Here is a 13,210-nt window from a genome sequence, read left to right on the forward strand (position 1 = left end):
ATATAAAGGAATTATCGGACAAGGACAATAAAACAGATATTATAAACATGCTTCATAAATTCAGGAAAGTAGAGGGAAACATGAGCATAATGAGAAATGGAAGCTATAAAAAGACCTAAATGGAACTTCTAGAGATGGTATAAATATCTGAAATGCAAAAACACACAGTATGGGATGAACATCAGATCAACACTGAAAAAGATCACACAACTCAGGACTTCCATGGTGGTGCAGTGGTTAAGAATCCGCCTACCAATGGAGGGAATACAGGTTCAAGCCCGGGTCTGGGAAGATGCCACATGCCGTGGAGCAACTAAGCCCATGTGCCACAACTACTGAAGCCCACGTGCCTAGAGCCCGTGCTCCGCAACAAGAGAAGCCACTGCAGTGAGAAGCCTGTGCACCGCAACGAAGAGTAGCCCCCGCTTGCTGCAACTAGAGAAAGCCTGCACACAGCAACGAAGAAGACCTAACACAACCAAAAATAAATAAATAAATTTATTTTTTAAAAAAGAGAGGCATTACATAATAATAAATGGGCCAACTCTTCAAGAAGACATAATAATCCTTAATGTGTACGTACCTAATAACAGAGCTTCAAAATACACGAAGGAAAAACTGATAGAACTGCAAAAAGAAACAGATGAATCCACTATTATAGCTGCAGACTTCACCACCCCTATGACAGAAATGGACACATCCAAAAGGCAGAAAAGGACATAGCTGAACTCAACAAAACCATCAATCAACCAGATATAATAGACATCTATAGACTACTTCATGCAGAAGAATATTCATTCTTCTCAAGTTCACATGGAACATTCACCAAGATAGACAACATTCTGGGCGATAAAACATACGTTAACACATTTAAAAGAACAGACATCATACAATGTATGCTCTCAGTCCACAACAGAATTAAATAAGAAATCAGTAACAGAAAAGGAACTGGAAAATCCCCAAACACCTGGAGATTACATAACACATTCCCAAATAACACATAGACCAAAGGAGAAATTAAGACATGTTTTGAACTAAATGAAAATGAAAATACAACATCAAAATTTGTGAGATGCAGCGAAAACAGTGCTTAGAAGGAAATTAATGGCATTGAATGCATGTATTAGAAAAGAAAAAATATCTGAACTCAATAATCTAAGCATCCACTTCAGGAAACTAAAAAAAGAAGAGCATATTAGTTCCAAAGTAAGCAGAAGAAAAGAAATAATGAAAATTAGAGGAGAAATCAATGAAGTTGAAAACAAGAAATAGAGAAAATCAAGAAACCAAAAGATAGTTCTTTGAAAAGATCATCAGTAAACCACTAGCTGAGCTAAGAAAAAAAAGAGAGAGGACACATTATTACTAATATCCAAAATGAAAAGGGGACATGACTGCGGATCCCATGGGCATTAAAAAGATAATAAAGGAATACTATGAACAACTCTATGCCCACAAATGTAATAACTTAGAGCAGGGGTCCCCAACCCCCAGGCCACGGACCGGTACCAGTCTGCAGCCTGTTAGAAACCGGGCTGCACAGTAGGAGGTGAGCGGCGGGCGGGCAGGTGGGCAGGCAGGCGGGTGGGCTAGCGAGCAAGCGAAGCTTCATCTGCCGCTCTGCATCGCTCCCCATCGCTCCCCATCGCTTGCATTACCACCTGAATCAACCCTCCCTCCCCACCCCATCCGTGGAAAAACTGTCTTCCACGAAACTGGTCCCTGGTGCCAAAAAGGTTGGGGACTGCTGACTTAACAGGAAATGAACCAATCCTTGAAAGCACAATCTGCCAAAACTCACACAAACAGAAAAAGACAATCTGAGTAGGCCTAGATCTACCGAAGAAATGAACAAATAACCTTCCAAAACAGAAAGCATCAGTCCCAGATGCGTTCACTGGTAAATTCTACCAAATATTTAACAAGAAATTACACCAATTTTCGTCTCTTTCAGAAGGCAGAAGCAGAGGGAATACTTGCTAACTTATTCTGTGACATCAGCATCACTCTAATACCAAAATACATTACAAGAAAAGAAAGTACAAATTAATCTCTCTCATGAACATAGATACAAAAACGTTCAACAAAATATAAACAATTAAAATCCAGGGACTTTCCTGGTGGCGCAGTGGTTAAAAATCCACCTGCCAATGCAGGGGACACGTGTTCAATCCCTGGTCAGGGAAGATCCCACATGCCGCGGAGCAACTAAGCCCGTGCACCACAACTACTGAGCTTTCGCTCTAGAGCCTGCGTGCCACAACTACCGAAGCCCATGCACCTAGAGCCTGTGCTCCGCAACAAGAGAAGCCACCTCAATGAGAAGCCTGCACACCGCAACGAAGAATAGCCCCCGCTTGCCACAACTAGAGAAAAGACCACGCGCAGCAACAAAGACCCAATGCAGCCAAAAATAAATTTTAAAAAGTAAAATAAAATAAAATCCAAACACTGTATAAAAAGAATTACATATCATGACCAAGTGGAATTTACTCCAGGTATGAAAGGCTCGCTCAACATTCAATAATCAAGTAAGATAAATTCTCACACTGACAGGCCAAAGAAGAAAAATCACATGATCATAACAACACACATTAAAAAAAAGCATTTCACAAAATTCTATACTTTTTAAAAAACCATAAAAACTCAGCAAACTAAGTATAGAGAGGAACTTCCTTAATATGATAAAGATTATGCACAAAAAAACCTACAGGTTGGGACTTCCCTGGTGGTCCAGGGGCTAATACTCTGTGCTCCCAATGCAGGGGGCCCGGGTTCGATCCCTGGTCAGGGAACTAGATCCCACATGCCACAACTAAGAGTTTGCATGCCACAACTAAAGATCCTGCATGCCACAACAAAGACCCGGAGCAGCCAAATAAATGAATAAATATTAAAAAAACAAAAACAGGGGCTTCCCTGGTGGCTCAGTGGTTGAGAGTCCGCCTGCCAATGCAGAGGACATGGGATCGTGGCCCGGTCTGAGAAGATCCCACATCCCGCAGAGCGGCTGGGCCCGTGAGCCATGGCCGCTGAGCCTGCGCGTCCGGAGCCTGTGCTCTGCAGCGGGAGAGGCCACAATGGTGAACGGCCTGCGCACTGCAAAAACAAACAAAAACAAAAAACGTACAGGTAAGGAGTGACATCAGCAAAATGGAGGACTAGGAAGCTCTAAGCCCTTGTTCCCACAGAGACAACAAAAAACAATCCAAAATTGGCTGAACTAACTTTACAGGAGATCTGGAGAACAGTCAAACGTCTATATCAGCCAAATGAATGTGCAATCAATGCCTACCCGCCTTGGCATGGCAGTGTCTTGGTCTAGAGGAGGCAGCAGACCAGTTCCCAGTTCCCTCCCTCAAATCAGAGGCAGCAGAGCTGACCTTATTTGCAATGATCTAACCAGTCTTGGGACTATTGAAGGACTGATCTCTGTCCACCTAACTTGAATCTCAGGCAGAGAAAATCAACAGGCACTAATCATGAAGGCTACAAGGATTTCAGACTCTGAGATGCCTTGAGCAAGAGCTTATGAGTGAAGACATATAATAGATAACCTAAGGCCACAAACAGAAGCTGGAGATGAGACTCTTGGGAAGATAAGACATTCAAAAACAGCTGTGTATAAAGAGGAAATGAAAAAAGCCACACACAGACCCAGGCAAAACAAATCCTCAGAGATGACCTTAAGCTTTCACCTGGGCTGATCCCTACGCTCAAAGCAAGTCCAGGCAATCAGTGAAGGAGTGCCCAGGCACAACAGAGCCAGTCTGCAAGGACAGGGAAAGGTGGTTGTTTTTTTCAAATACCTAATTTTCAATAAAAACAATAAAAGGCAAACAAAGAAATAGGATAACATGGTTCATCCAAAGAACAATATAAACTGGCAAAAACTATCCCTGAGGAAGCACAAACATCAGATTTACCAGATAAAGACTTTCTAACAGCTGTCTTAAATATGCTCAAAGAGCTAAAGGAAAACACAAAGAGGGAAAGCAAATCTGGAAAATGATATTATGAACAAAATGAGAATATCTACAAAGAGAGAAATTATAAGGAAGAATCAAACAAAATTCTGGAGCTGAAAAATATAATAAATGAATGAGAAAATTCATAGAGAGGTTCAACAGCAGATTTGAGCAGGCTGACGAAAGAATCAGAGAACTTGAAGACACATGAAATTATTGAGTCTGAGGATCAGAAAGAAAAAAGAATGAAGGAAAGTGAACAGATGGACTTCCCTAGTGGTGCAGTGGTTAAGAATCCACCTGCCAATGAAGGGGACATGGGTTCGATCCCTAGTCTGGGAAGATCCCACATGCCACGGAGCAACTAAGCCCGTGCACCACAACTACTGAGCCTGCGCTCTACAGCCTGTGAACCACAACTACTGAAGCCCGAGCACGTTAGAGACTGCGCACTGCAACTGCTGAGCCCATGCTTGCAACTACTGAAGCCCATACGCCTAGAGCCCGTGCTCTGCAACAAGAGAAGCCACTGCAATGAGAATCCCGTGCACTGCAACAGAGTGTCCCTTGCTCGCCACAACTAGAGAAAGCCCGTGCGCAGCAATGAAAACCCAACGCAGCCAAAAATAAATAAGTTCATTAAAAAAAAAAAAGAAAGATATCAAAGCAATAGACTAACTTCACACCTTAAGGAAATGAGAAAAGCAAACTAAACCCAAAGCTAGCTGGAGGAAGGAAATACAGAATACAGTGGTAATAGAGAAAAACAAAACAACAGAGACCAGTTGCACTTCTATACACTAACAATGAACAATCCTAAAATGAAATTAAGAAAACAATCTCATTTACAATAGCATCAAAAAGATTTAAAATACTTGGGAATATGGGGACTTCCCTGATGGCACAGTGGTTAAGAATCTGCCTGCTGATGCAGGAGATATGGGTTCGGTCCCTGGTCCAGGAAGATTCCACATGCCGCAGAGCAACTGAGCCCGTGCGCCACAACTACTGAGCCCGTGCTCTAGAGCCCACAAGCCACAACTAGTGAAGCCCACGCACCTAGAGCCTGTGTTCCGCAACAAGAGAAGCCACCACAATGAGAAGCCCACGCACCACAACGAAGAGTAGCCCCCACTCGCCACAACTAGAGAAAGCCCACACACAGCAACGAAGACCCAACGCAGCCAAAAACAAGTAAATAAAATAAATAAATTTTAAAAAATACTTGGGAATAAACTTAATCAAGGAGGTAAAAGACTTATAAACTGAAAAATACAAATCATTGCTGAAAGGAATTTTAAAAAGATATAAATACATGGAAACATCTCATATTCACAGATTGGAAGACTTAATTTTTTTAAAAAAATAAATTTATTTATTTATTTTGGCTGCATTGGGTCTTCATTGCTGTGCACAGGCTTTCTCTAGTTGCGGCAAGCAGGGGCTACCCTTTGTTGTAGTGCGCGGGCTTCTCATTGTGGTGGCTTCTGTTGTGGAGCACAGGCTGTAGGTGCATGGGCTCAGTAGTTGTGGCTTGTGGGCTCTAGAGCACAGGCTCAGTAGTTGTGGCACACGGGATTAGTTGCTCCGTGGCATGTGGGATCTTCCCGGACCAGGGCTCGAACCCGTGTCCCCTGCATTGGCAGGCAGATTCTTAACCACTGCACCACCAGGGAAGTCCTTAATATTGTTAGTAAGATGTTAGCACTACCTGAAATTATCTACCTATTTAAGCAATCCCTATCAAAACCTCAATGACTTTTTTTTTCACAGAAATAGAAAAACCTGTCTTAAAATTCATATGGAATCTCAAGGGACCCCCAAATGTCCAAAACTACCTTGAAAAAGTAGGACAAAGTTGGAGGTGTGTCTAACTTCCTGATTTCGAAACTTAGTACAAAGCTACAGTAATCAAAACAGTGTGATACTAACATAATGACATATAAACCAATATAATAAAGAGCCCCAAAATAAACACTTGCATAAGGTCAAGTGATTTTTAACAACAGTGCCAAGACTATTCAACAGGGAAAGAACAGTCTTTTCAACAAATGGTACTGGGAAAACTGGATGTCCACATACAAAAGAACGAACTTAGCCCCGTGCCTCATTTTATAACAAAAAATAACTCAAAATGGACAAAGGCCTAAATGTAAGAGCTAAAACTATAAAACTCTTAGAAACTGCACAACATTGGATTTGGCAGTGATTTCTGGGATATTACACCAAAATCACCAACAAAAGAAAATATAGGTAAACTGGACTTCGTTAAAATTAAAAACTTTTGTGCATCAAAGGACACTATCAGGAAAGTGAAAAGACAACCATGAAGTGGGAGAAAATATCTGTAAATCATTTATCTTATTACAGTCTCGTATTGAGAATATATAGAGAACTCCAACAACTAAACAACAAAAACCAAACAACCAAATTTAAAAATGGGCAAAGAAAAAAAAAATGGATAAAGGACTTGAATAGACATTTCTCCAAAGAAGATATGCAAATGGCCAATAAGCACATGAAAAATGCTCATTATCATTAATTAGCAGGGAAATGCAAATCAAAACCGTGATGAACTATCACTATCCACCCATTAGAATGGCTATCATTAAAAAAAAATTACAAGTTTTTATGAGTATATGGAGAAATTGGAATCCTTGTGCACTGCTGATAGGGATGCAAAATGGTGCAGCCACAGCGGAAAACAGTATGAGATTCCTCAAAAAATTAAACATAGAATTACCATGATCTGGCAACTTCACTTCTAGGTATCCAAAAGAATGGAATGATGAAAAAGTTCTGGAGATGGATAGTGTGTGGATAGTGGTGATGGTTGTACAACAGTGTGAAAGCACTTAATGCCACTGAGTTGTATACTTAAAAATAGTTAAAATTGTAAATTTTATGTTACATTGATTTTATCACGATGAAACACCATTCAGCTAACAGCATACTTAACACTGAGAAATTAGATGCTTTCTTACTAAGATCAGAATGCTTTCTTACTAAGAATGCCTTATTTTTATCACTCCCATTACTGGAAGTCCTAGGTAATATGACAAGAAAAGGAGATAACAGTTATACAGACTGAGAGGGAAGAAATAAAATAGTCTTTGTACATAGATGACATGATTCTCTATGTAGAAAATCCCAACAAATCAATTAAAAAAAACCCTCCTAGGACTAATAAATGACTATGTCAAAGTTGGACAATACAAGATTTAGACACAAGGGGCTTCCCTGGTGGCACAGTGGTTAAGAATCCACCTGCCAATGCAGGGGACACAGGTTCAAGCCCTGATCCGGGAAGATCCCACATGCCGCGGAGTAACTACTGAGCCTGCACTCTGGAACCCATGCGCCACAACTACTGAGCCTGCACTCTAGAGCCCACAAGCCACAACTACTGAAGCCTGCGTGCCTAGAGCCTGTGCTCCGCAACAAGAGAAGCCACTGCAATGAGATGCCCGTGCACCGCAACAGAGTAGCTCCCACTTGCCACAACTAGAGAAAGCCCGCACGCAGCAACGAAGACCCAACGCAGCCAAAAATAAATAAATAAATAAATTTATTTTAAAAGAGATTAATATACAAGGGTCAGTTGCTTTCTTATCTACCAGCAACAGGACTTCTGGTTTCTAGTTCCACATGTGAGGAGGCTGGAAGTCACCACTCTGTCCTGAACACCTTTTTTTCAACTCTTCTGGGCAAATACCTAGGAAGAGAATTACTGGGTCATATGGTAATTCTATGTTTATCCTGTTAAGGAACCACCAAACTGGTTTCCACAACAGCTGCACCATTTTGCACCTCTAGGAATGTATGAGGGTTCCAATTTCTCCACATCCTCACCAACACTTATTTGCTGTTTTGGGGGTTTTGGCTTCTTTTTTAATGGCTGTCCTAATGGGTGAGAGATGGTATCTCATGGTGGTTTTGATTTGTATTTCTCTAATGACTAATGATGTTAAGCATCTTTTTATGTGCTTGTTAGCCATTTATATATCTTCTTTGGAGAAATGTCTATTCAAGTTCTTTGCCCATTTTCTTTTTTTTTTTAAGATTATCATTTTTAAAAATTTTATTTTTTGGCTATGTTGGGTCTTCACTGCTGCACACGGGCTTTCTCTAGTTGCTGCGAGCGGGGGCTACTCTTTGTTGTGATGGGTGGGCTTCTCACTGAGGTGGCTTCTCTTGTTGCAGAGCACAGGCTCTAGGCGTGAGGGCTTCGGCAGTTGTGGCGCACAGGCTCTAGGGCTCACGGGCTCTAGAGCACAGGCTCAGTAGTTGTGGTGCATGGGCTTAGTTGCTCCACGGCATGTGGGATCTTCCTGGGCCAGGGATCGAACCCGTGTCCCCTGCAGCGGTAGGCAGATTCTTAACCACTGCACCACCAGGGAAGTCCCTTTGCCCATTTTCTAATTGGGTTTTTCCTTTCTGTCGTTAAGTGGTAAGAGCTCTTTGTATACTGTGGATAACAGACCCTTATAAGATATATGATTTTAAAATGTTTCCTCCCATTCTGTGGGTTTTCTTTCCCCTCTCTTGATAGTCCTCTTTGATGCACCAAAGCTTTAAATTTTGATGAAGTCCGGTTTATCTACTGAATTCTTTTGTTGCTTGCTTGTGCTTCTGGTGCTCTATCTAGAAACCATTGTCAAATCCAAGGTCATGAAGATTTACCTGTTTTCTTCTATGAGTTTTATGGTTTTACTCTTACATTTAGGTCTTTGATCCATTTTGAGTTAATTTTTCTATATGTATGGTATGAGGTAAGAATCCAACTTCATTCTTTTGCATGTGTATATTCTGTTGTCCCAGCATCATTCGTTCAAGAAATTACTGTTTCCCCATGGAATGGTCTTGGCATTCTTGTGAAAAATCAATTGCCCATGAATGTATGGGTTTATTTCTGGGCACTTAATTCTATTCCACTGATTTGAATGTCTATTCTTATGCCAGTAGCACAGTCTAGATTACTGTAGCTCTGTAAGTAAGTTTTGAAATCAGAAGTGTGCATCCTCCAACTTTGTTCTTTTTCAAGATTGGCTATTTAGGACCCCCTGCAATTTCATATGAACTTCAAGTTTTTCCATTTCTGCAAAAAAGTCTATTGGGATTTTGGCAGGTATTACACTGATCTGTGGATTGCTTGGGGGGAGTATTGCTATCTTAACAATATTAAGTGAAAGATGACTTAATTTTAACATCAAAATTATGAGTGGCATTATCAACTTTATTAAGGAGAATGCTGTTCTGCAGTTGAGGTCAGTACGTCTGCATGCAACCTCCCCTCAAACTCACCTAGCAAAATTAACAGAAGTATATATCCCACAATGGCAGCAGTGGTAGACAGAAATGCAGCATAACCTAGAATGACTTTTGTACACTTTGACATGTGAAACAGTCATTTCCCCTCTGGATTTCAACAATTTTGGCAGTGTAGGAAACAGGATTATACAACAGTAAATAAAAGCTTATACGACCAAAGAACTGAGAATATAGACAACTCTTCCCTTGTTCAATCTGCCCTCTCCCTAGCCCCTGCCAAGATAAATGAGAGGCAGCTGGGCAGGTTTTGGTTTTGTAATTTATAACCAAACCACAGACCTGGGAAAAGGGCCTTTCACTTCTTCCACAGAACTGTTTAAAACATTAACTCTGTGGAAGATGCCAGAAGTTTCCAAAAAGGAAATATTCCAGGAGGGTAATGAAGTGATAATCATAGCATATTCAACCTTTGCCTGTTTCCCCTGGACCCCAAATCTACTCCTATGGGCTTCTATGGGCTTGAAAATCAGAGTCTCCACTTGGAATAACACTCTTTACATTGTGTCTAAATTTTTCCACACACTTCTGCATCTATTCTCCTTCTGAAAAACTATGTAAAGTTTATCAAACATAAGGACAATTCTGACCTTTTAATATATTAAATGTTCCTTCATGTCCCTGGCTTTAGTGTTTTGGCAGGGAAGTTCTGCCACAAATGCCGGCGGGGAGCAAACATGCAGTATTCCCACTGAAATAACATGGACTCGATAACATTGTTTTTGGATATTGTCCCTCAGCTTAGTCACACTCGGTGACTCCTGTAATTCCAGTGGAAGAGTGTGAACCTCAGAGCTTCTGCTGGAGCTAAGTCACAATTGGGTCCAGGTCAAGGGGGCTCCCATGGTTCACCTTGGGTCAAAGAGAAAGCTGCCCCAGAACTTTGTTCCTTGAAGGGAGAAATCATGTCTAACTCTAAATTCCAATCAGCCCTCACTCAGCTTTTGGCATCTCTTTTATATTTAGCCTATAGGATTTGCTCAGTAGGTATTGGCTAAATGTAGTGACCATCAGTCTCTAACTTAGAGACCATCAGAATCATCTGTGAAACTTTCAAAAGACACAGGCTGGGAACCCTACCCAAGATTTATTTAGCAGGTCTAAGGGTGGTGTCCAAGTATTCCAGTTTAAAATATTCCACAGGTAAATCAGTTGAGAAGCTAAGGTTTAAGGAACACTCCCCTCTCTAAACTACACTTCAATAACTCATTTTGCTTAAAATGGCCAGATTGAGCAGGTGACAGAGGGGAGAAAGGGAGCAGTTTTCTTCCCCAGGCTTCTAAGAGATTTAAATCCTAAATTAGAGAAAAATATGCATCACCTTCACAACTGTCCTTCACATCATCCCAGCCATGTCCCCATGCATTAATCAATTTTTTGTACTGTACTGTATGATGTTTTGACATCTTAAAAATCTCGCTGGTGGGGAGAGACTAACCTTCCCAGGACTAACCAATTCCCAAAGATAGTAATCAATTTACTTGGGAGCAGCCTCTCACATGCACACTCATCAATTCCTTTATCTCTCACAGATGAAGTCAATATTGCCCCTGCCCTGAATCATCCCAGGCCAGGTACCAGGCATCTAGGGACCATCCCTGTAGCCCAAAGCCCACCCTAATTACTCAAACTAGCTAGTCCTGAACTGTTTACCTTGCCCTGCCTTGCCTTTTTCAGTGAATAAGACTCCAACCTAGGCTTTCCCCTCATTCCTGCTTCTGCCTCCTGACCAAAACCTTCCCTGTGTGGCATGGCATGCCCTCTTCTCTCTGGAAATGTAATACATTTTTCTTTCAATGGCACTGGCTTCTCCGTGTTCTCACCCAGTCACTTCTTATAAATTAATATCCCACTGGTACAGATGAGACACTCCACCGCTACCACTCTTGTGCTGTCTACTTAGCTAATCCAGTTGGAAACCATATTACAAACTAACTTAGGTTTCCAAAACCAGAGAGCAAGTAACACCTCCTAGCACCTTCATACACAGAAAGTTCTTCGAAGTCCTATTAGCATTTGAAACTCAACACTCAGAACTAAATGCTGTATGACCCAGCAATCAGTCTTAGGTATATACCCCAGAGAACAAAAACACAAACACTCATACACGAATGTTCACATGACCATTAGCTGTGATAGTCAAAACGCGGAAACAGTCCAAATGTCCATCAACTGATAAATGGATAAATAAAATGTTGTATATCCATAAAGGGGAATATTATCCTATCATTAATAGAACTGAAGAATTGATTCATGCTACATGGATGACATTTAAAAACATTACATTACATAAAAACATTACATTAAGTAAAAGCCAGACAGAAGGCGACATATATTGTACGATACTGTAAGGTCCGTTGGCCCGGGTGAAAGGAGGCCCGGGGGGTAAGAGAAAACATCGACCAGTATGAGGAAGGAGAGGCATTGGGACATAACGACCTCACCTGTTCTGGGAATCAACAAGAGACTCTATAACTTTCTGCCCAGAAAACAATGGGGCTGACGGGAAGGGAAAATGGGCTTATGCCCCACAACAGACCAACCAACACCTGGCCCTGCTGTATTCTCACCAAATAAGGAATTACCCTGTATAGCAACCCCCCCACACCCGCAAACCACCCTTCCCTTACACCCCAATAAAAATCTCCCACGCCCAGGACTGGACGCGACTTCTCTGGCCCCTTTCTCTCGGACCAGTGAACCTCGCCCCAGAGCGCTCCCTAATAAAGCTCCCTTGAAGCTTTCCTCTGTTTCGCGGTGCTGTTTGTTAAGATCCGACCTTACACGATACCATTTATATAAAATATACAGAATAGGCAAATCCATAGAAACAGAAAGTAGATTGGTGGTTGCCAGAGGGAGTAAGGGGGAATGAGGAGTAACTGCTCAGGGGTACAGAGATTTCTATTTGGGGTTATAAAATGTTCTGGAATTAGATTGTGATGATGGTTGCAAAACCTTGTGAATATACTAATAACCAACACTTTAAGAGAGTGAATTTTAAAATATGTAAATTTTATCTTAAGGAGAAAAAGCTAAATGTATTAGCTCCCTTCCAAATCTACTCTCTCTCCTATGTTCATTATTTCAGTAACTAGGACCACGTTCTACTCAGATGCTCGGGCCAGAAACCTATAACTTTTTTTTCCCAAAAACCTACAAATGTTAACAACTAATTAGGTCACGGCAATTCAAACGTCTTAATATCTCTCCCTTCTCCCACTCCAACTCCTAATTCAGGCCGCGCTCATTTCTCGCCTTCATTACAGCAGCTTCCTAATGGGCCTCCCGGCCTCCGGGCTTGCCTCTCCAGATCAATTTTTACATTGCAACTAGAACCTCCTTTACAAACAAAATCTTTACCGGCTCCCAATGACCCCAGGTTGAAGTTAGAACCTTTAGTAGATTTATAAAGTCTCTCAGACTTCAGCCCGCGGCGAACCTCTCCGGCTTCACGTTCCCCTCACGCCCGGACAGCCTGCACCTGGCAGCCTGGAGAGGGTGGGTATCGCCTAGGCCCCGGCCCGCATTGGGTGACCCTCCCTCCAGGCCTCAACCTGCTCGCAAGCGTCTCGGGAAGGAAGATTTTCCCTCACCCGCCAACCCCCGCCCCCAGCTCTGGCGCCTCCGTTTACCCGTCGGCTCCTCAGACAGGTACGCTCTGAGGGGCCGCCAATGAATCCGCATACATTTCCTGTGTGAACCGTGGTGCACCCAAATTTCAACTTAAAACTGCGGCGGAGCCCTAAACTCACCCCAACTCTTCCTCAACACTTAGTAGACTTTGCCGGGCGCCGCCTAGAAACTCAGCCACATTGCCCACGGGCGCCGCGCTCCGCCTAGTCCCGCCCTGCCGCTCGCCCCGGCCCCGGAGGAGTATGGGAAACGAGCCTTGTAGATCGCTCTGCGCCTGC

General features: G+C 42.3%; 1 protein-coding gene across 9 annotated transcripts in view; it reads right to left on the reverse strand.

Annotated features, from left to right (window-relative positions):
* DNASE1 (deoxyribonuclease 1) overlaps positions 1-13,160 on the reverse strand; it is a 35,960-nt gene extending 22,800 nt beyond the window's left edge. For 8 of the 9 annotated variants that reach the window (XR_011376767.1, XR_011376766.1, XM_060285729.1 and 5 more), the window contains exon 1: positions 13,052-13,160. The gene's annotated coding sequence lies outside the window, so the exon portion shown is untranslated. Of the gene's footprint in view, positions 1-583; positions 1,649-13,051 lie in introns of those variants that run through there. The other variant, XM_030848529.2, reaches the window with a different exon arrangement.
* Positions 13,161-13,210: the final 50 nt, after the last annotated feature.

This window comes from Globicephala melas, chromosome 15, assembly GCF_963455315.2.
Source record: "Globicephala melas chromosome 15, mGloMel1.2, whole genome shotgun sequence".
NCBI classification, from domain to species: domain Eukaryota; kingdom Metazoa; phylum Chordata; class Mammalia; order Artiodactyla; family Delphinidae; genus Globicephala; species Globicephala melas.